This window comes from Sus scrofa, chromosome 4 (assembly GCF_000003025.6).
Source record: "Sus scrofa isolate TJ Tabasco breed Duroc chromosome 4, Sscrofa11.1, whole genome shotgun sequence".
In the NCBI taxonomy this organism is placed as follows: Eukaryota; Metazoa; Chordata; class Mammalia; order Artiodactyla; family Suidae; genus Sus; species Sus scrofa.
This window is the reverse complement of record NC_010446.5, coordinates 125968921-125991641: the sequence shown is the minus strand read 5'-3', so window position 1 is coordinate 125991641 and position 22721 is coordinate 125968921. Positions and strand designations below refer to the sequence as shown.

Here is a 22721-nt window from a genome sequence, read left to right as displayed (position 1 = left end):
GAGAGGTCGTCTGGGCTCAAGAAGCACACAGACAATCCATCCAGCTTACTTGGTTCAAACCCTGGCTCTGGCATTTACTGTGTGGCTTGGGGCAAGTCACTTAACCTCTCTGTTCTTCCATTTCCTCATCTATAAAATGAGGATAATAAGAGAACTGACCTCACAGGTTGTTGGGAGGACTAACTGATTATAATCCTTGTAGGTTCTCAGAACCAAAGGCTGGCATGTGGCGAGTGTTTATTGTTGGCTCTTATTATTAATCCCACTTGGGCAAGATTTTTTATGTTTTGGAGTTCCCATTATGGTGCAGGGGAAACAAATCCAACTAGTGTCCATAAGGATGTGGGTTCGCTCTCTGGCCTCGCTCAGTGGGTCGGGATCTGGCATTGCCCTGAGGTGTGGTGTAAAAGTCACCAATGTGGCTCAGATCTGGTGTTGCTGTGGCTGTTGTGTAGGTCAGCAGGTGTAGCTCTGATTGGCCCCTAGCCCAGGCACTTCCATATGCCGTAGGTGAGGGCCTAAAAAAAGCAAAAAAAAAAAAAAAGATTTTTCAGTTAGAACATTTTAAGCTGGGTTAACCCATCAACAAAGGGGCCACACAGAGGGGGAAAAAATGCAGAAGAGAGTTCTTTGAATAATCAGATATTTTGTTCTCAGTGAAAATTCAGTATGTTTCATGCCAGATGCCAAAACTCCGTCTGGCTTTGCCTTTTTCTGGTTGGAAAAGTGTCTTCCTTGGGGGATATTCGCTCTCTTGGTTAAATCCGGATCCATAAGTCTAAAGTAGGAGCATGATCCAGTTCAGTTTGCCCACAAAGCCTACGCTCCGCTTGAAAATCCATCCTTCTAGTCTGTGGTTCGTCCAGCGTCATTGGAAAGAATCTAAAATCCCATCAAAAACACCAGCCTTTCCCAGCAAGCCACACATCCACAAAGCCAAGTTCAATCGCGCCTCCCAGGGAAAAGGGACCCAGGCTCCGGAAAGAGAGCGGCAGCGGCTTCTCCTCCGCACGGAGTAAATGAGTATCACAGCTGCCACTTTCCCAAGAAAATCAAAACCAGCTTTTCAGTTTGTAAGCAGAAACTTCACAGACCGCGGTAGGACGGAGGGCTCCTGAGCATGTTCTGAATTTGCAACACCCAGAAAAACCTCCAGAGTGTTATTTACAGCATTTGCTTCATAGGGAGGAGAATTAACGTTTCAGCGGTGCGGGGAACAAGGCAGAGATTGGAAAGGAAGCAAGCAAATTACTTAATGATTACTTTAAAAAAATATGTCACTGTGCAGAAAAGTGTTTGGAGAGACACCGAAGGCCTGTGTCACCGTGTGACACGGCTTCATTATCACTTCAATGGCCATGAATCCAGGGGGTGGGAGCAAATATTCCGTATAAAAATAATAACTTCGGTCCTTGGAGCCCCACCCCAATATTTCAGAAAATCATGCCCTTGCCTTAAAGCAGGGCTTTTTTGTATCTCCAACACTTGACGAGCTGTTTTCGGCAGGAAAATGGAATGAGCCCACGTACTTGCTTTTCTCCATTCCTGATAAAGAATTATCATCAATGTATTCTGCCCCACCTTCCACCTTAAAAAAACCTTTCAAAGGGATAAAATAAAAACACATCAGCGAGAAGATAGTCTTGGCTTGGCTCTGCCGAGGGAATTTTAAGTTTCCCTTTTCACAGCGCAGCCATCGCTACGGAACTCGAGGGCGGATTAATGCTTTTCTGGTCCTTCCGCGTATCAGAACGCAGATTTGCCAACAACAGCGGCAGCAAATTCCCCTGACTGAGAAGCATTACAAGTATCATCACCTAGATCATTAAACTGGGTTCATAGATTGCAGAGTGTCTTCAATCAATGCATCTTAGATACCTTGAAGCCAGCTGGACCCCCTCAGTGAGAACTTGACTTAATTGGCCAATAAGTGGCTGGAAAAGGTGCATGCTATTTGATAAAATTACCGAGGGAGCGCGGGATGACAGGTGGGAGAGGCACCAAACGTACAGGGCAGGTCAGCCCCTGGCGGGGAGGCCTAAGTTCATGTCCACCATGAAGCGCTGCTGTGAAAAATGGGAGCTGGCTTGGAGCTCGGACGGAAAAGAGGGACCTCTTTGGCCTCGTGTCTGCCTTGGGAAGAGTCCCACACTAACCACTCCGGCAGGTGCCGGATTTGCTGTCTCCCTTTCCTTTTGTTGGCATAACTAAAAACACTGCCCTAGCCAACAGATCCATCTGGAAGGAAAAACCACTTTTTCCTCAATAATCTCCCACGAGTCTTTTCCACCGAAAGGTTAAGGAATCCAGAAGCTGGGAACACTCTATCTATACACCCGCAGCAATAATTATTCTCTCCCTCCAGTGAGAAGACTGATTATTGTTTGCACGTGAGATGTCTGTGTTTTATCAGCACAGTTTAAGAAAACAGGCAAATCAAAATTGGAACAGGCAGACATTTTGAAATAAAAACAACATTCTCCTCGGGCTGAGACAAAGGTTTCTCAACATCTGGCTTCCGTGGCAATTTCCCCCCTCCCACCGCCCCGCCAAACGTTTTAGCCAGTTTGCAAAAAAAGAAAACTTTTGACAGATTTAGTTCAAGATTTCAAGTGAACAGACCTGCAACAACACATTGTCACTTGAATTATTGGTGTCAGACAATAATGTGGTCTCATTCGGGGGGAAGCCCCGAGATAAAGTTCCCAGCACACAGCACCCTCACTTACTCTCATCTGGAAATAGACTCTTGCCTGGGTTTTTCCTACACCAAGTAATTTCACTAAGTAACAATCATCTTTAGCAGGTAGAAAAATGGAAACTAATTCAAACTAAGGCCACCCCTGGAACGGTGGCCTAAACAATGGGAACACACCTTAACCTGCCGGTATTCACCAGACTGAAGAGTTGATCAGCTCGCAAACGCCACCTGTATCCCTAGCATCCCTCTGATTCTGTGAACTTACCTTAGGAAGTGCGGTCAATGATTCCGAACCTTACCTTGCTCGTTGGCGTGTCCCTGGGCAGAGACGCCTGGAGTGCTGGGCAGGACACGCGTACACACGGCCCTTGGATGGCCACTTGCTCCTTTCTGGCGGGACGGGCCTTCTTTCCCGGTGCGAAACGGAAGCTCACCTTGGGAGCCTTGGCGGCGCTGCTCCCTCTGGCCTGGACGCTCTTCCTCCGGTCTCCAGACCTGGGCTCTTGGGTCCCACCCTCAAAGGGACAGCATCTCACCATCCTTCTCTGTCCCCTGCCCTGCTTCATCTCCACCGAGACGATTCCAGAGATTTGTGTGCTAATGTTACACCCTCCCCCATTAGCGTTTGAGCTCGGTCAGCCCGCGGCTTGGTTCCTTCTGCTTGCGTCTGCATCTCCGGTGCCTGACATACATACATGCTCAGTAAACATGAGCAGAGGAATAACCTGGCTCAGCAGCCACACGGAATGGGACCCATAGGCTGCCATCAAGCCAAACCCTCTCCCAAGTGGCCTGTGCCTCTCGGAGAACCAACGGGTTCCCAAAAGTGTGTGGGTGAGGTCACCGGGGTGCAGTTCATCACCCCTCTCCAGACCCTCGTGGCCCCCAAGGTCTGATCACAGTGCAGCTAACTTCCCCCTGAAGCCCCCGCTCTTGCCTTCGCCCTGCCCAGGCCCTTCCCGCCCGCCCATCTCCTCCTTAGGTCACACCATCTTGCCTTCGACGTTCATCACGCTGCCTTCATTTCCCGTAAGAGCTGCCTCCCCCCACATCATTTCCCAATTAGTGTGTAAGCTCCCCGATGGCAGGAAACTAGCTGCGCATTGTTCCGATCACACAGAAGGTACCCAAGTATCTATAAAATCAGAAATACCTTCAAACAGAAGCTATTCATTCGCATAACAAAACAGCTAACATTTCTGCGGAGCTCAATCCAGCCAGGCCATGCATATTCCATTTATGGAATAGAACTAGGTCACTTTTTTCCTTCCCAGTCACTTAGAGGTGGCTTTGATTGTTACCCCCATCGTACCAATGAGGAACACAGGACCTAGAGAAATAGGGTGCCTGGACCAGACGCCAGAGCTACTGGGACCCTTCTAGCCCGAGCTTAAGCTCTTAAGGGCCCTTGCTGTGTAGCATCTGTGACTTGCAGCCTTTTGAATGCTCTGTGAATCTTTCTTCACTTTAGGCCCCAAATCTTCCAAGGACAAATTGAAAGTCAAACAAATGCTGCAAGAATATGTTTTACATTATGTGTCTTACTTGTATCGTAGCCAGGAACCAGGTCCAACTAATGAGAAAACAAGTCATTTTCAACGCAGCAGCTTAAAAATCAACAGCTCCTTATGATACCTCAATCTGCATTGATTTTCTGAATAGGAGGCTTTCACTTCCACAGCACCAATCTCCCGCTTCGAAATTATTTTTTCAGAGAGATCTCGAAGAAAAATAAGGCAGGGGTTTTGGGGGATCATCTTCCCAAGCTTTCTGATGACCCCGTGGTTGTTCCATCAGCTGTTTGAAATGGAAATCACTTTGTGGGTGGGAGAGCGAGGCTGGAGTAATAATTTCCTCCTCCGTCATTTATTCCTAGAGTGTTTCAGGGAAGAGTTAAACCAGGGAGCGCCGGCCTGGTGCCCACATTTTTCTCTTACCCTGAGATCTTTGGGGTGAAAGGGTGGCACTGAATTAAGCATTTAGTATATTCAGAATCTGTGACCCGGAGCCGGTGCCTGAAAGCATCATTGATAATAGGGCTGGAAGCACATTACACTTGCCTGGTACTTACCTCATCCTGCCTCGGACAGTCTCCTCCAGGAGTCATAATTATCCCACTAGGAAAACTGTCCCGTTGTCTGCTGGTCTTCACTGGCAGCAAGTTTGTCATGCTCGCTCCGGCTGTATCCTTTCTCAGCAGGGCCCATTAGTTCTCATTTAATTAGCAGCACTTGATAGAAATAGCCCTTCTCTTCATTTATGTTGTTTTCATTTAAATAATTACACAGTACAATGTCCCCACTCTCCACAGGCACTGGTTTCACAGGCTGAGACACAGGGTGGCAAACCCCAGGCTTCGGTGTATTTTTCAAGCATGATTTCACCTTTTTCAAGTGAATAAGGCAAATACTTTTGTGCTGAGGGTGGGCTTTCAGCGACATGAAAGATGATGCTGTTCCCTCCAGAAGGGATGCAGACACGAAGTAGGTGGCGGAACCAACTACCCAGAGATGCGGTGGTGGATGTGTCTAGTGGGACACCTGCTCTGGCCTGGGCACCGGGCGAGTCTGGGGGTACCACGGTAGACCAGCTGGGGCAGGCCTGGCCCTCACGGGGCTTACAGTCTAGACTCTGGAAAGAGAGGTGTGGGGACGGGGAGAAGACCCAGCTTCTCCAACATCGACAGGCATGGGCATTTACGGCGGTCTTGTTAAAAGATTCTGATTCAGGAGAACTGGATGCGGCCCGAGAGCCTTCATTTCCAACAAGCTCCCCAATGAGGCTGCACTGCCGGTCCGAGGACCACCCTTTGAGCAGCTGGGGTTCGACAGAATGTGGGTTGGGCCATCTCACTGCCAGGAGAACTTTTGGCAATTGGACAGTTTCCTAAAAGAAGTAAGTCTCATCTGGTCAATGGGACTCCAATATCCACGCCACCAAGCTGCCGCAAAGTCAGTGAGCCTTTGATAAAGTTTACGTGCCACACAAATCGATGGTTATTACAAGGAAATGACATTCTTGCACCCGATGCGCTTTGGAACATGAGATGAATCAAATCTAACGTGATGTTGGTTTGAAAAATATGACTTCCACGTCTCTTAAACGGGGCTTTTGACACAGGTATCTCTCATTTCAAGATCGAGGCAGCTGTGTTCCAGGTTCTGCTGCCTCAGGAAAAGCCGAGTCCCTATTCAATAAAGCACCGGGACACGCTGACACGTCACTGTGCGATGTCCACTAGAGCCGGGGACCACCGTAAAATTATCTTTGGAGGGCACTTGAATTTTTTGCGACTTTTACTACCACGGAGTAATTGGCTGGGAAGTACTGATGTTGGGGATAATCTAAAACAAATTTTCAAGTCTTGGGTCCTCTGTTAAAAAGTAGGGTGAAAGGCAGGGATTTTTGTTTTCAAGGCAAGTTTCTTAACCTCTCCGAACCTAAGTTTCCTCACTTGTAAGATGGGCATAATAGTATCTAATTAAGGATGCGAAAAGAATTAAACGCGTTAATGCATTCAAGGCTCCAGATGCCTAACAAACTAGTACCATGGCTTACTTCTTAACGGTATTTGGAAGAACCAAACGTGGCCTCGCTGTAAGTCATCTGGGGTCTTATTCTGGTTCTTCCTTTGACCGGAGCTTTATGCTGAGTCTGTGCCACCTTCCTCTGCAGGCTCCCGTTTGGACTGAACGGTAAACTCCACGAGAACCAGGGCCATTCTGAACCTCAGTCCTGAAGAAACTGGTCTGGCTAATACTGAAGACTAAGCTCAGTACCCAAAGTCATACGCTCCAGAGGAAGAACAGTGGGAGGCTGGAGAAGAAGAAAAAGCGAACTGGTGACTCCAGGGAGCATTAGTGCGTGTTGGGCACCGTGCTAAACACTGTATCACCACTTCCTGTGCCTTAGCCCCACTTTCCAGATATGGAAACTGAGGTTGATGATGTTAACACCTTGTCTAGGAGCCACAGCCCGTATGTGACTTCACTCCTCTGACCCCAAGGTCCAGGATTTTACACCTTAGCTCTTTGATGCCTGTTCAAGGGGAAGGCCGTGTATCTGTGCCCTGGTCCTGGCTCCATTCATGGGGTCAAGCTCTGTGCCCAAGGCACCTAAGAGGACACCAAGATCAAAGAGGCCAGGGAGGAACTGCTGCTTCGGTGCCCGCTGGACGGCATGGACGCGGGCCAGTTGATCACTGGCACGCAGTTGTGGGTCCCTGGGAAACAGATGTGGAGATTTGTGCACGGAGGTTTCTGGGGCAGTGCTCTCTGCACGGCATCTGTGAGGAGGGCGAGGGATGCAGGACAAAGGCCTCAGGCAATCCGCCAGGGCACTCTGATGTCAGCGTGCTCTTCTGAATCATCCCACCTCCAGGCAAGGGGGACCAGACTTTAAAACTCTCCTACTGTCCCGTGCTTGGATGCAGGCTGCCTGGGGGGGTGGGGGTAGGGACATGACCTTGATGACCTGAGGAGGGTGACTGAGTTGAGAGATAAGTGGTATCAGTCTAAGTGGGAGGGGTCTGCCGGGGGTGGGGGGGGGGAGCGCGTACCATGTGGCCACTGCCCTAGTCCTTGCTTCTTGCCCCCTCCTCCCCCCTTGGCATTCTCTCCCACGCCCAGAGGTCAGTGCTAGGGATCGGAGGAGGCGGGTGTCCACGTCTCCTGTGATGCTGCCGAGTGCACTCACTCCGCTCGCTGCCTGGTAAGTTAGGTGATGCAGACGGGACCAGGGGATGAGGACGGGATGGCCCCGGCCTCTGCAGCACAGAAGCACAGCGAATCCCAAAGCGACCACACATTGGGCATTTGATCGGCATTCCTGGGATTTTCAGCTGAAAAAAGATTTCTTTTCCCCTTATGGAAGAAATAAAAAAATAAAAAGGGAGCCAGAAAATAGTCTAAAAGCACATTACCAGGAAATTGCTTCTACTGTGTTTATGACTGGTCTTAATGTTTTATGAATATGCTAAAAAAAATGCTCGGGCATATTTCCTTGAGCACTCTAGTTAATTACTTATTCCGACTGCTTCTACTCCATTCCTTGCAAAATGTGTTGTGCATTAATTCTGATTATGTACAAAAACCCACCTGCAAGGAAAAACTCTGAATCAGTAATGCTGATAAAATGAGCAGCTCTCCTGGGGCTCCACCGCGAAAGAGGATACTGGACAGAATTAGAATCTTGTAGCTAAGGCTATTCATAATGTCATTAACATAAAGGCAATTAAATGAGTTTTTAACCTACAACCCTTTATTGTTATTAATGAACATTAGAAAAACACAGGAGATAAAATTGGTAATTATCTCTGCACCAAGCTATGCAATAATGTGTTTAAATATAAAAACAAAACAAATGATTATTGTTAGTATTTTCCGTAGCAGAAACCCCAGGAGCAGCTCCGTCGTCTTTAATCACACGGACCCACACCAAGAGGGTTAATTAAAAGAGGGCTCTACCTTCCACGTGCCTGGTTATTCTGGTTTCATACGGAATCAACAAAGCAAATGCAAATTTGCGAAATATCCCGAGCCGCTGTTCTGCCTGCAGGTTGCAAAAGCACCTTCACAGAAACACTGGCTGATGCCTTCTCCTTCAGCACAACGGACTGGGGGGGCTCCAGAACCAAGGTTTCCTGTCTCGAAAAAAATCACCACGTGGTGCTTTCAAAGCCCATTCCTAGAACAACGGTATTAGCCCAGGCGCATGGCCGAGGCTTCCCGTTCAGCCAAAATAATTTAAGCATTTGAAAGAGACATGCAGGTTTTAAAAGGAAAAGGTAAACGCTATTTTTCAGCACTGTGCTATATTCAAAGAGCCCCCGGTTTAACTTCTCTTCTTTGTGCGACCCGTAACAGCCTATAAGCAAGCCATCGGCGACAGGGCCTGTTGAGGAGGAGGACAGGGTACCTAAGGCGAAGGGTGAAAATCTGGCATCAAATCGCACTTTCCTATTGATTAACTCGGTTTCTACAGCTCACAATTCAAAACACTGGGCTCACATTCTCTTATCATCGGCTCCAAACTGGTCTTGTTTCCAAAGGCCATTTTTAAGATAGGCCACACCTCCAGGTTGCCTTCACAGACAAACGACACTGCACAAGCGTGACCCTTGGAAGTAGATTCTGAACAACTGCCATGTGGTGAAGACAGCACTTCTTGTGCTCATCTGATTTTTCTCAGATAACCAATTCTACCAGAGAGAGTATGTCTGCATTAAAAAAAAAAAAAGGGCAGCATGTTATAAAGTAACCATAGCAACAGCCACTTACATTTGTCTATCACTTTACAGTTTTCGAAACACGGGGTAACTCTGGGAGATCCTGAGGTCAAATCTGTGAGAGCCCCATGTACCTTCATGGGCCTCCTTGGCCTTATCCCGTTTGTTTGCATCCATAAGCTTGGCTGCCTACAGGCAAGTCCCAGGGGCACAGGGAGCTCAGCCGGGCCCCAGGATCAGGAGTTCCATACGGGCGGGCGACAAGGGATTAAGTTCCTTTCCTTAAATGTCCATTCTGCCACCCAAGGATCCCAGGGCTCAGATTTTAAGACCAAGAATGAATCCTACAAGGTCAGCGACCTGACAGTGATGGAGGGTCAATCAAATTATCCAGGAACAGCACCCAAGGGGGGCAAGAAAGCCCCCGCTTCTCTGCCAAGCCGCATTTTGGAAGAAAGGAGGTGCCTGCACTGAGGCAGATGGGGACAGCAACACTGGGATCAGCCCCAGGACACACACAGCGACCAGTCCCGTCTACACAAGCCCACTGCCAGGGCAGCTAAGTCCTGCGCTGGCCTTCACCATTTAACTACCAGGCAATCATTCTCATAAAAAAAAGCTCTTTGTCTTGGTCTCCTTTGGCCACTGTCCCGAGCTGGGACCATGTCACAGCACACAGCCCGCCGTGCTTCCCTCTGATCCAGGACAGTCGAGCTGGTGAGGCTCAGGCAGCGGGCAGGGCCCTCAGCAGACGGCGCTCCATTGTGTTCCTAGACGCAGAGCGAGGAGTGACTTTCCCCCTAGAAGCTGAGAAACGTCCCTTCTTGCACATGGAACTGGGGGGAGGGGGGAGGAGGCAAGAATTCATTAAAATCATTTGCATGTTCAAGTTCCATTATTTCTGATCCCTCCCAACGTGCTGCCCGGCTGGTGCCTCCGCCATGTGGCAGACGCAAGCTCAAGGTCAACCTCCGGCTGTTAGCCAAACAATTGGGAACCACAGCACACTAAACTTCGCCCTTTCTTGTCGCCCTCCCAGGCTATTAACCACCCCTAGGGCACCCTCAGGGGCCGCAAATTTTCTCCTGGCGCCTCCTCTGACTCGTGAAAATTCGAGAGGCTTGTGAGGTGAATGATGAGCAAGCACCGGGCCATATGCAGGGCCTTTGATGGGCTGACATCAGACAGCCGAGCGAGGAGAGACGGGGGCTGGGCGCCCGCTGCATTGCTGACCCTTTGATTCGACGCATTCGGGCTGCCCTGCGTGGCTGCTGCCAGCGGGCTGGCCAGAGAGAAGGTGGCCAAAAGCAGAACAATGCCGCAGCCTCTCACAGCTGGAAAATCAGTTTTTAAAGACCTCCAGGAGGCACCAGTTGGTCCTGGCAGCTGACATTTGATCTGGGGCGCATGCAGCAGCTGATGCCAAAGGAGGCCGCTCCCCAGCCACGCCACCTGCAGGCGGCTGCGGGTCTGCCTGTTCACCGATCTTGCCCAGGAAGCAAAGGCCCACAGGAGAGGCCGCGCTCCGGCTTCTGAAGCCACCGGGAGCCACCCGGGCTCCTCCAGCCCCTGCTCGGGGTTCGCCAGGCTCTCAGAGGGATAGACCTTAACTCTTCTGAGTTAACGACACGGGTTCCTGCCGGAGAAGGGTGTCCGTTTCACGTTTTAAATTGCTTGGGCAAACAGGACGATTCTTTGCAAAGGGCTCCATTTGGACAATTTCGATGAGCTCTTTATGTCCAGGAGAGCGACACACAATCTCGTGAAAGCCACAGTCACTTTGTAAAACATACTCACGGCGGGTTCAATCCCTGGCCTCGCTCAGTGGATCCATCGTTGCTCTGGCTGGCAGCTGCAGCTCGGATTCGACCCCTAGCCCAGAACTTAAATACGCCGCACGGCCGGCCATAAAAAAGAAAAAATTGAAAACACGAATTGAATACAAATTGTCTGGAATCTGTGCAATTCCGTCTAAGTTTATTTATTTATTTATTTTTTGGTCTTTTTGCCTTTTCTAGGGCCGTACCCGTGGCATATGGAGGTTCCCAGGCTAGGGGTCCAATCGGAGATATAGCTGCCGGCCTACAACACAGCCACAGCAACGAGGGATCCGAGCCGCGTCTGCAACCTACACCGCAGCTCACGGCAATGCCGGATCCTTAACCCACTGAGCGAGGCCAGGGATCAAACCCGCAACCTCATGGTTCTTAGTCGGATTCATTAACCACTGAGCCACGATGGGAACTCCCCCCCCCTTTTATTTTTGGTCTAAGTTTAAATGACTACAATTCAGAGGGTCATGTGTTCTGTTGAGAGTGACCACGTGGTTTGTCCTCCAAACTATGACAATGCGGAGAGGGAAAAGTTAATAGTAACTCCCCAAATGAGCATCACCTGGCACTGATCTGGGTAAACTGGGATTTCCCAGCCTTCCCATTACTTCCTGTCGTCCTCACAATGTCCTTCTCAGAGAAAAAGAGCAGAAGCCACGGACAGACGTCAAATTTTCTTCCTAAAACATCAGGATGTTGGTCCCATCCCCTCCTTCTTAAAAGGGGGGGGGACACTGCAAGTTTTAGCCTCACATCTCACCTCCACAAAGCCAAGTAAAATTCACTCTGCCACGTTTGGAAAGAGCTCTGGACTAGGAGGCAGGAACCGTGCTTTAAGTCCTGGTCTAACTGCTGCTGGTACCATAACTACTAATGCTAGTTATTATCCTGCTGTTACTGTTTCTGCTCACAGTTACTCTTCGTTGGGCATTTACTGTAACAAGGTACTGTGTTAATTTGGAATCTGGGCAGAGTAATAGTCTTTTTATTTTTATTTTACTTTTTTTTTGCTTTTTAGACCCGCACTGTGCAGCATATGGAGGTTCCCAGGCTGGGGGTCGAATCAGAGCTGCATCTGCCGGCCTACACCACAGCCACAGCCACAGCCACGCAGGATCCGAGCCACATCTGCGACCTACACCACAGCTCACAGCAATGCCGGATCCTTCACCCACTGAGCGAGGCCAGGGATCGAACCCGCATCCTCATGGATCCTAGTGGGATTCGTTACCGCTGAGCCTCGACGGGAACTCCCAAGTCTTGATGATGCTCAGCGGGAGTTTGCTACCTGTCGGCGCTCAGAACCTACAAGCGCAGGGGTCTCGGCCGCATTCTCGACTCCACCTCACAAAGGAGGCACCCGAGGCTCTGAAAAGTTCCGTCGGCCTGACTCAACTCCGAGCTCTTGACCGCTAGACCCCGTGGCCGCCAGGAGCCGGCCCCCAGCTGCGGGAGAGACACGGCTTCCTGCGCCTGGTGGCGCCTCGGTCTGGGCTCTTGCGTGTGCGCCTCTGCACAGCACGAGTTTCTAGTCTGCGGCTTCCAGCCCCTCGAACACGTCGGAGGCATGGCCAGGGATCCCCAGCATGAGATGATGGGGGCAAAAGAGCCGAGAGCGAGGACCACCGAGATTCTGGGTAGGCTGGACTCATCAAAAGCCAGACTCCAGGGCCAGAGAAACTGCAAACCAGAGGTGCTCCGGCCCGCGGCGGACCTCCCTGCACAGCTGGGGAGGGATCCGCCACCTGAGGCTCGAGCCCTCCCTGGACCTCCCCGCGCAGCCTCTGCCCGAGCATCTCCAGGGACAGCTTGCTCCCCACCTCCTCAGGGAAGTCATTTCCCTGCACAGCAGTGGTGGCTCTTACAACAGAGTCTCTTCCGTGTGGTGCCGGAATTAGAAACTCTTTGTTCTTGGCTCAGCTCTTCAAGGCCTGCCTAAATGCTTTTCTGCTCTATATACTTTCGAATAGAGAAGCTCCCCTATTTACCCAGAGCCCTGCCTCTCCAAGTCCACGGTGATTCAGCAGGGCTTACGTCTCAGGCTCTGGAGGCATTTTTGCAATTGGGGGTGGGATACTCCAACGTGGCATACTCTTCCCTTTGACCCTATGGTTTCAGCGGGCTTGGTTTTCCTTTTCTAATCGAGCTGTATCTACACTGATCAGATCTGTGGAGCCACAGAAGCCTCCTGTCCTTTGACCTCTGCCAGGGTCAGGGACACCCCTTAGCGGGAGCACAGTGGAAGCGCTTGCTGAGTGTGGCATCTGTATTCTGGGCTTCACAGTTCATTTGGATGCGACAGAGATTCGAAGGCCCTTCCAGCCCTGGACTCCTCTGTGACCGGTGACAAACCTTCAGTTCAATGCCTTCACCAAACTGAGGCTCCAACTTCTCAAACGAAATCTTTGGCTCCTACATTGTAGTCTGGAGAAGCCACCTTTCTTTCGCTGTTGAAAACTAGAATTATATTTGCTCACCTCCAATAGTAGTTTCTTTAAAAACACTCAACATTAGGTAATATTCTTTTTTCTTCTCTTACCAAGTCTTCAATGAACATCTGAGAGTAAAGCTATTCTTTTTCTTCTAAAACAATGAAGAAGGAGCAGAGAGGAATCAGATCCAGCCTGGAAGAAACCACAGGTAATGACTTAAAAATTAATCCAACTCACTCCAGTAACATATTTCTGACTCAGTAAGATCTGAGAGGTAGGCATATATATGTTTCAGATTAACTCGGACTCAAACAGAAGTGGGTGCTGGGAGTTCCCGTCGTGGCGCAGTGGTTAATGAATCCGACTAGGAACCATGAGGTTGCGGGTTCGGTCCCTGCCCTTGCTCAGTGGGTCAAGGTTCCAGCGTTGCTGTGAGCTGTGGTGTAGGTCGCAGATGCGGCTTGGATCTTACGTTGCTGTGGCTCTGGCGTAGGCTGGCAGCTACAGCTCCGATTCGACCCCTAGCCCGGGAACCTCCACATGCCGCGGGAGCGCGGCCCAAGAAATGGCAAAAAGACAAAAAAAAAAAAAAAAGTGGGTGCTGCTCACGATCCATTTTTTTCCTATGACTTCTTGAGGTGCCCCAAAGTGTGAAGTCTTTTATTTTGGGGGCTGCACCTGTGAAATACAGAAGTTCCCGGGCCAGGAATCAAACCTGCACCACAGCAGCAACCCAAACCACTGCAGTGACAACACTGGATCCTTAACCCGCTGGGCCACTCGGAACTCAAGAGTGTGAATTCTCATCCTCATTTTATGGATGAGAAAAATCAGACCAATCTCAGCAACGCAGGATCCGAGCCACCTCTGTGATCTACACCACAGATCCCAGCAACACTGGATCCTTAACCCACTGAGCAAGGCCAGGGATTGAACCCACATCCTCATGGATAACTAGTCAGGTTTGTAACCCACTGAGCCACACGGGAACTCCTGGAAGATAATTTTGGAGCATATACCTTGTGCCTGACTCAGTGCGAATGGCTGTCAATTCAAAGTAATATAAAATACTTTAAAACTCACTGTGTGGTAGAAGAGGTAACTAAATAAATAAGAAGTGTAAAAATTAGGAACAAGAGCCTGGGTGATGGACAGGTGTGCACAGAAGAGGGGAGGGCATCAGAGAAGGCTGTACTTGCGCCGGGTCTTTCAGAGTCAGTCGACCTTCGCTGGTGAATCAGAAGAGCATGTGACAGGCAGAGTCCACATACATGTATGAAAGAGCTTGGCGTCTCCGGGTTCTGTGGGAAGCTTAAGAGCGGGCAGCATGGTGCCCACAGCAGTAAGAGAAGGAGGGTGCAGCTGGTGGGAGCAGGCACACACCTGGAAGGGTCTTGAGCATCATGCCAGAGTCGGAACTTCATTCTGTGGCCGTGTGAGAGGCTGACCCCAAACTGGGCAAATGCTTGCAAATGGTTCGTAAGTGATACCCTCTTAAGATGCGGAGGAGAGGTTTATAAAAAGTATTATATATATTAGCAAAGCTACGCTGTGTACCCCGGGATTTTTCAGCCTCGGCACTGTTGACATGTTGGGGTCAGATAACCTTTGTCCTGTGCACGGAAGCTTGTTCGGCAGTATCCTTGGCCTCTACCTCTGGATGTTAGTAGCACCTGCCCCAGTTGTGACAACCAAGCCTGCCTCTGGAGGCTGCCAAAGAGCTGCTGGGGTCAAAACTGCCCCCATTGAGAACCACGGGTATACTCATTGTCGGCGGCAGTATGCTAGGAAACTATCCCAGAGAAAAATATACAGTGACGTGGAGTGTGTGTGTGTGTGTGTGTGTGTGTGTGTGTGTGTGTGTGTGTGTACAGAGTAGTCATTCTACTGTCATTCCTATGTGTTTGGAGAAGAGTGATGTTTCTGCTTGTGCTCAACCCACGCTTTGACCTGGAAGTCCGAGCCCACATCCTTACAGCGGAGCTGAGGGATCTATTTGCCAAGGTCCAGAAAAATGAAATCTTTTTGACATGCCAAAGCAGGCATACAATGCAAAGCACCAATTTAGGTTTTGTTGAAGACCCTAAATTAGAGCTGAGCAATGCTGCCCTCGGATTGGTTCCTGCAAATTAAACAGAACCATTTCATTCATGTTTCTGGTCATGCAGGTTAATTAAAAATTTCTCTTCAGAAATATAGCCCCCAAGACTCCATGTGATTTAAACAGACTCCACATTCATGCAGAGTGAGAATGGCAGTTTCAATATTTAATTCTTGCTTCATAAACTCTGAAGGCTAAAAACACGTCCTCCCCAAGTTGTGAACACTCTTTATACTAGAAACGACTCGCTCAAGGAAACTTGGAGTTGCTAGGTAACTTGGTGCCTGCGGAAGGCTTCTGGATAAAACGTATTTAAATCACATTTCCTGGAGCAGATGGGCAAACTGAAGTGGAAAATAAATTCAAATGATCTGATATTGGCTCTTTATGCGAAAACTAAAATCTCCTTGCAGCCGAAGCTCACACGGATCTTTTTAACTGTGAGGGTCTGAGGTGGCCTTGCTCACATCGCATTGTCTACAGCACGAAGCCGTCCAAGCTTCATGAGCCAAATTTCTCTCCCGCAACTGGGCGAGACCTGTAAGGAATGACGGCCTCGTGCAGAAGCGAGTGTCTTTGAATGGGTCTGGGTTCCTCGCCTCTTCGCTGGGCACGGCCCTTTCCTATCTGAGTTAAAGGACCTAGTGTAGCTGTCTCCTCTCTCATTCTTTCAGATCTTTTTTCTTTTTGTCCTTCGTCTATTTTGGGCCGCACCTGTGGCATATGGAGGGTCCCAGGCTAGGGGTCGAATTGGAGCTGTAGCTGCCAGCCTACACCACAGCCACAGCAACTCGGGATCCGAGCTGTGTCTGCCACCTACACCACAGCTCACGGCAACTCCGATCCTTAACCCACTGAGCGAGGCCAGGGGTTGAACCCACATCCTCATGGATACTGGTCAGGTTTGTTAACCACTGAGCCACGATGGGAACGCCTCATTCTTCCAGATCCTAATAATAAAATCAGATCTTAAGCATGGGGCTGAGCTGCTGGGGAGGGAGTTACATAAGCTAGAACTGCCCCCGGTCTTTGATGGTTCAGGCCAGGGGCTCTTAGGGATCAGAAGAAACTGCGAATTGACACAGGGAATATACACCCCAAATGTTGCTATGATCATCACCCAATAACTGAATTGCTGCTACCTGAGCTTAAATAATAGGTTGAGAATGAATAGAAGCTGACGGTTATTTCTCAAGACTTCTTGTACGAGATCAGGTGTATTAGGGGCAAGGAGTGGGGGACGTGGGGGTTATACATAATTCTCTATGAAGAATTCTTTTTTTTATTAGGGCCACACCTGCAGCATATGCAGGTTCCCAGGCTAGGGGTCAAATCGGAGCTGCAGCTGCCAGCCTACACCACAGCTCACAGCAACTCTGGATCCTTAACCCACTGAGTGAGGCCAGGGATTGAACCAGCAACCTCATGGTTCCTAGTCAGATGTGTTTCTGCTGCACCATGACGGGAACTCCATCTATGAAGAATTCTTCAGAAGTCTTCCTGAAGGAGGAACTTCAGTCACCTTTTAACCCGTAAGAGTCACTTCATTACTCAATTCTCTATAAACTTTTAAGGTTGGTGACTTTGCACAAAAATGATTCAAAAGCAACCTGGTAGTTAATTTATCAGTTCTAGAATCAAGTAACTAAAAATCCCCCAAATCAGGGTTCCCATTGTGGCACAGCAGAAACGAATCTGACTAGTATCCATGAGGATGTGGGTTCAATCACTGGCCTTAATCAGTGGGTCAGGGATCCGGCGTTGCCGTGAGCTGTGGTGTAGGTCGCAGACGTGGCTCTGATCCAGAGTTGCTGCAGCTGTGGTGTAAGCTGGCAGCTGTTGCTCCGATTCAACCCCTAGCCTGGGAACTTCCATATGCTGCAGGTGCGGCCCCCCCACCAAAAGCAAACAAATAAATAAAAATACCCAAATTCCTGGAAATGAAGCCCCAGAGAAGTGTCACCATCTCTCTGACAACATGCAGAAGAAACAAAGATGAAGTAAGAAGAGGGAAGTGATTCTGAAACCCCAGCATGTGTGTCTCTTGTTCCTCCACTGTGGGAATTTCCACCATGAGAAGCAGGAAGGGTCAAGACAAGACACAAACAGAAGAGGCGACACGGAGATGGGAGGCAGGTGTAAACAAGAACGGCATGTGTGGAACTGCAGTTAAGGGAAGCAGCTCACACTGAGTGGCTGCTGTCTTGCAGGCACTGGACTAGGTTCTTTGCCTGTGTTAATTCGTATTATCACCGCAGACCTACCCAGAAGACATTTTCCCCCATTTTAATACGTGATAAAACCGAGGCCCCAAGGGGCCTAGTGACATAAAAGAGGTCACAGAGCTCACGAATGACAGAGCCAGATTCAGAAAGAGGTCTCCTCAGTTTCAAAGCCCAGGCTACTTCCTCAGGAGACTCCGAGCCCTTTGGAGGGAGGGGGATAACAGGCACTCTCATATACTGCTAATGGGCGTACAAATCGATGTTACGTTTTAAAAGAGAACTTGAGTAATTTCTGTCCAAATATTAAACGTACACATCATCAGACTCAGCAAAATCATCCTCTGGGAACTTATCCTGGAGTTGCACTTTCACGAGTACACAACGATGTCTGTGTATGATGGTGTTCATACATCGTGGCTTGTGATAGGGAAAAACTGGAAGCATCTGAAGCATTCATCTTTAGGGGGTTAATTAGATAATTTATGGTAAAACCACATGATTGAATACCCTGCACTCCTCAAAAAGAAGGAAGCACATCTATGTGGACAAGTGAAAAGCTATTCTCAGGATCGTTCTGTAAAAAGAAGTAGGGTACACGAGAGCACATATTTGTGTGTGGGAGTATTCGTGGTGTGAATACCATCCTCTTTGCCAAAAGGGGAACGTCTAGAAGCATATGCCATTTGTCATTGTCAACGGTGAACTTCCAGGGAGGGCAATGAGGCTGATTCTTGGTAGAGTAGGGAGGGAAAGTTTTACTTTTCACTTTGTACCGTTCTCATCTGATTTTTTTCTAATACGCAAGTATTACTTTCATAATAAAAGAAAACATTTAAAGCAGGGCCTTGTGAACTTAGAAAATAATGGATGGTTTTTAGAACACAAACATGAAATGGGTCAGGATCTGCTGGAGCAGAAGGGAAAGGCAGATGATGATTAAGGAGCTAATGATCGCCAAAGGTCACTTATGTCTTCGCGCTAATTGCCACGGCGGACTCACAAAGAACTTTAGCATTGGAGAGAGTGCACCTTGCAGGCAGAGGACCACAAGGGAAACTCGTCCTGATATTTTGGATAACTTGTCAAACCAAAGTCCAAATGCTCTGAAAGCCTCTCTATTCCCTGCCTGGAACCTTCAACACATTGTTCTGTGCACACAAAGCATCAGGAAGCCGTAGAAAAGCAGCCTGGTAGGCAGCTCAGGTAGGAAGAGAAGACTTTTTTTCTCCCCAAAAAACTTGGCTGCATCAAACTAGTCTATTCCCGGGGTGCCTGGGGGTCGTCAGTGACAGCTGTAGCCCTTTCTGCATGGAAATATTCTTCCTCTGATGTGGACGCAGATTGCGTTTGCCTGGCTAATCCAGCCACACACTGGAGAAATGAGAAAGGCCCAAGCTACCCAGATGTGCTGTAGATTCCAAAAGGAGATGAGCCTACCAGCAAGGTTTTTTTTGTTTTGTTTTTGTCACTGCTTTTTCTGATAATGTCAACATGGCCACTAGTGTTCCATTAGTTTCCTTTGCTCTAAGGATGAAAGGAATTTCTGCGGAGTGAATATCCGAGATGCTTCCGACACCCCCGAGCACATTTGCAGAAGACAGGACAGGACGTGTTGCATAATCTGTTTTCTCCTGACAGCTCAGTGCCTCCTAGTCTCATTGTTTCGTTCTAGGTTCAGGTTCCTGTGGCTGTTGAAGCCACCACTTGTGCTCTCCCTGCTAACAATAATGATAACTATGGTTCACTAGGGCTTATGATGAGTTGGTGCTGTTCTAAGTGTTTAACACAAAATTGTTAGTTTAAGCCTCATTTGACGGATGAGGAAACTGAAGATTCAGGAGTTTAAGATAGGTGCCCAAGAAGGAGAGCTAGGATGCAAAGCAGATCTGACTCGCTCCAAAGTGTGTTTATTTAACCTCGGGGTATGTGGCATTGCCACAAAGATGGCAGTCTATCTCACAGGAGGCAGCATCTGAACCAAGGGACCCCCTGAACCCTCAGCTGTCTAGGTTTCTCTTTCCTACCCCTGACTCCCACTCCTCTCCAGGGAATTCTCAATCCCCCTTAACTCTGTACCCAGGATCCTCAGCCTCCCCACCAGCCACGCTTCAAGCAAGGCTCTAACTCTTTTTCTGCCAGCTCGGGCCACATTGATCTCTTCCGCTGCTGACAACTTTTGCCTTTGTTGGCAGCACCATACAATTAGCACATATTTCTTAATATGCTATTATCTAATTATTTGAAACACGCAATGTAACACATTGTTATCATCATGCCTGCCCCCGCCACCCTGGGCTTTGAGGGGACCTCAGACGCCTCTCAGGCTTCGTCTCATATCCTCTCAGCCACCTTTTACTCCAGCTTTTGCTGCTCCAACCAGCTGTGCCCAGGAATAACCAGGCAGGCCTCTCGCCTCAGCTGGACCACGCATCTGCTCCACTGTCTAGCTGGAGCTTCTCTGACAACCTATCAGGAGATCCGCGGGGGTCTGCTTGGCACTCACACATACGCAAACCCGGACATTCGGAGGGATGAACACCCTTCAGGGCAATCCTGACCAATGGGGATGCAAACGGGTGAGGAGAGCGGCTTTCTCCTGCCCCTTGTGTAGACAAGGCTAAGACAGTTCTAAACGGCCCCTCCAGGGATGAGTGTGTCCGTATTCACAGGCTTTCTCTGCGAGGAAGGCTGAGGAAGAGGCGAGTGGGTGGACTCTGAGGAGAGGCACTGAGGGCAAGCATCTCCGCGGCGGACCAACTCCCCTGTCCACGCCATAAGCATCCTCCGCGGTGAATCAACCACCAAGCAGGGAGGGGGACCTGGCTCAGGAGGTCAGCGAGCCTCTCCCTGGGCCCTGCACTACCTGGGCAGTGGGCATGAATGCCATGACCACGGTGACAGGGCAGAGCCAGGGTCTGGACACCAGAGGACCACCTACCTTTCACCAAGGCTGATGTACTCCGGTCATGACCCGACTCCATCCCGCCCGCAGTGCAGACCAGCCCGATAAGGCAGCGTCCTTCAGGAGACCAGCTAGGGACGAGGTGGCACGTTGAGCACATCCGACCAAATGCCCGAACTGGAAGTGATGCCTACTTGAGACATGGCTTTACCTTCTTTGCCTTCAGTGCTGCCGCCAACCCCGGGATGTACAGGCCTTCTTTCCTGAGACAGGATCCCACGCAACACGCCCCAGGGTGATGGGACCCAGTAATGGTAAGGGGGGCGTGTGACAATAGGCATTTGGCAGTACGACTGATGGGTTTTGACCACCCACGCACTTTATCACCTGGGGGGAGCCAGCCTAGTAGAATAATGGAGTGGCCTTTTAAAGTCTCAGGGAACGCGCCTGGACTGCACCCTCCAGCATGCAGGAGGGTGATTCTCTAATAGCCAGAATATGTGGGTCCAGGAATTCAGGGGTGGAAACAGGATCGGCCCCTTTCACCATCATTCGGTAACGACCCACTTGTGCGGTCTTCAGGAAGGGCAGCTGACCCTGACTGTGAGGAACCAGGGGTGCAGGACAGAAGCGAACAGGTCTAGGACTCAGGGACTCGGGGTCACCTCTCGGTGAGAACGCCACACCCGACCATGGCGGGATGGGAACCGCAGCAACCTCAACCCAAAAGGACTAAAGGAACTCAGACCCCGTGGGGTACAGACCTAAGTCACCCCACCTAGAACGCAACCTGGGCCAGCTGCGACGCTGGCAAAGAGTCCAGGAAATCCAGACTGGGGGGGGGGGCAGTGAAGACGGCAACTATCAGTAAGGGCCTGGAGACCAGCCGGGGGGGAGGACTCGGGCTCCTTACGCTGCCCTCCCTGGAGTAAGTCTTGAGGGCCTGTGACGCAAAATAAAGTCAAGGGAGGGGACAGAGAAGAGCGGGGGCGGGGGGTGACGGAAAAGAGAGAGCAGGGACGCTTTCTCTAATGACGTGACATCTGAGCAGGGGCCTCAGTGAAGAGTACGTCACATGACACACGAGGAAGAACATTCCAGAGAGACAGCAGGGCCGGTGTGTCTGAGGAGGCTGGCGTGGCCGGAAGGGGTGAGCAAAGGGGGGCACAGTAAGACACGTGATCGGGAAGGTCCCTGGAGCCCAGACCATGAGCCAGGGCTCTGGATTTCACTCCGTCTGAGACCGGGAGCCACCAGCAAACTCTGAGATGATGCGATGTATCCGACATGGTAGAGGACCCCTGGAGCTCTGTGCATTGGCTGCAGGGGTCAAGGGCACGTGTGGGGAAACCAGTCAAGAGACTGAAGCAATGGGGCGTCTAGGTCTCCTTCAAGCTGGGGTTTCAGGGTGTGCGGAGCAAAGGCGTGGAGGTGCTGAATACCGGGTCTTAGACTGCCAGCCACGCTGCTGTTCCCTGGAGATGACCTGAAGCTCGTCCTGAGCGAAAGCCAACTCTCCTGCTTCTTACAAATCTATTCTAAGGCCGAACGCAGCACAGTGGGTCTAGTGGAAAGGCTCAGAAGGTACCCATGATTTTGTGATGAAAACATCAATTTAGTGTTTGCTAAGAATTCGTCGATATAATTTCCCTCCATTAAAAATGATAAGTTACCTGGGGCTCCCAAGATCAGACCTAGCACTTTAACGCAGATACCCTGACCATATGCCCGAGAAAGCTCCCAGCTACACACAAACCTTCTCTCATTCTCATAACAACCCTGGAAGACGGGGTTCGTCTATACAAGCGTGCAGATGAAGAAACAGAGACCCGGGGGCGGGGGTGTGAGTGGGTTGGCAATGGTCACTCCTGAGTAAGGGACAGGCTCGGGATTTGAATCAAGGGCTGATGCCAGAGCCCACACCCAACAAGGACACCTCTGAACGCCTCACTGAAGAAAATGTTCTTTGGGGCCCTCATCTTAGTTTTATGATCTTTCAGAGACTCCCGATTATGAAAAATAACCACTGGTAACAGGAAGAGCTGATTTTTTTTTTTTGGCTGCACCTGGGTCATGCGGAAGTCTCGGGGCCAGGGATTGATCCTGCACCACAGCAGTGGCCTGAGCCACAGCAGAGATATCGCCAGATCCTTAACCTGCTGAGCCACCAGAGAACACCAAGAACTGATTTTTTTTTTTAAGTTTCATTTGCCTGGAAGGAAATAGTGGAGGCAGCGACTCTATTGGTTTATTAAAATCTCCTAAGGTAGAATGATCCTTTTGCTCCTGGAAAATCACTGGG

General features: G+C 49.8%; 1 long non-coding RNA gene across 4 annotated transcripts in view; it reads right to left on the bottom strand.

Annotated features, from left to right (window-relative positions):
* Positions 436-22721, bottom strand: part of LOC100621315 — an 85441-nt gene continuing 63155 nt past the window's right edge. For 3 of the 4 annotated variants that reach the window (XR_002343626.1, XR_002343627.1, XR_002343628.1), the window contains exons 4-5: positions 13299-13383; positions 436-10810 (exon numbers count right to left, since the gene is read on the bottom strand). This is a non-coding gene — a long non-coding RNA (uncharacterized LOC100621315). The remainder of the gene's footprint in view (positions 10811-13298; positions 13384-22721) is intronic. The other variant, XR_001303471.2, reaches the window with a different exon arrangement.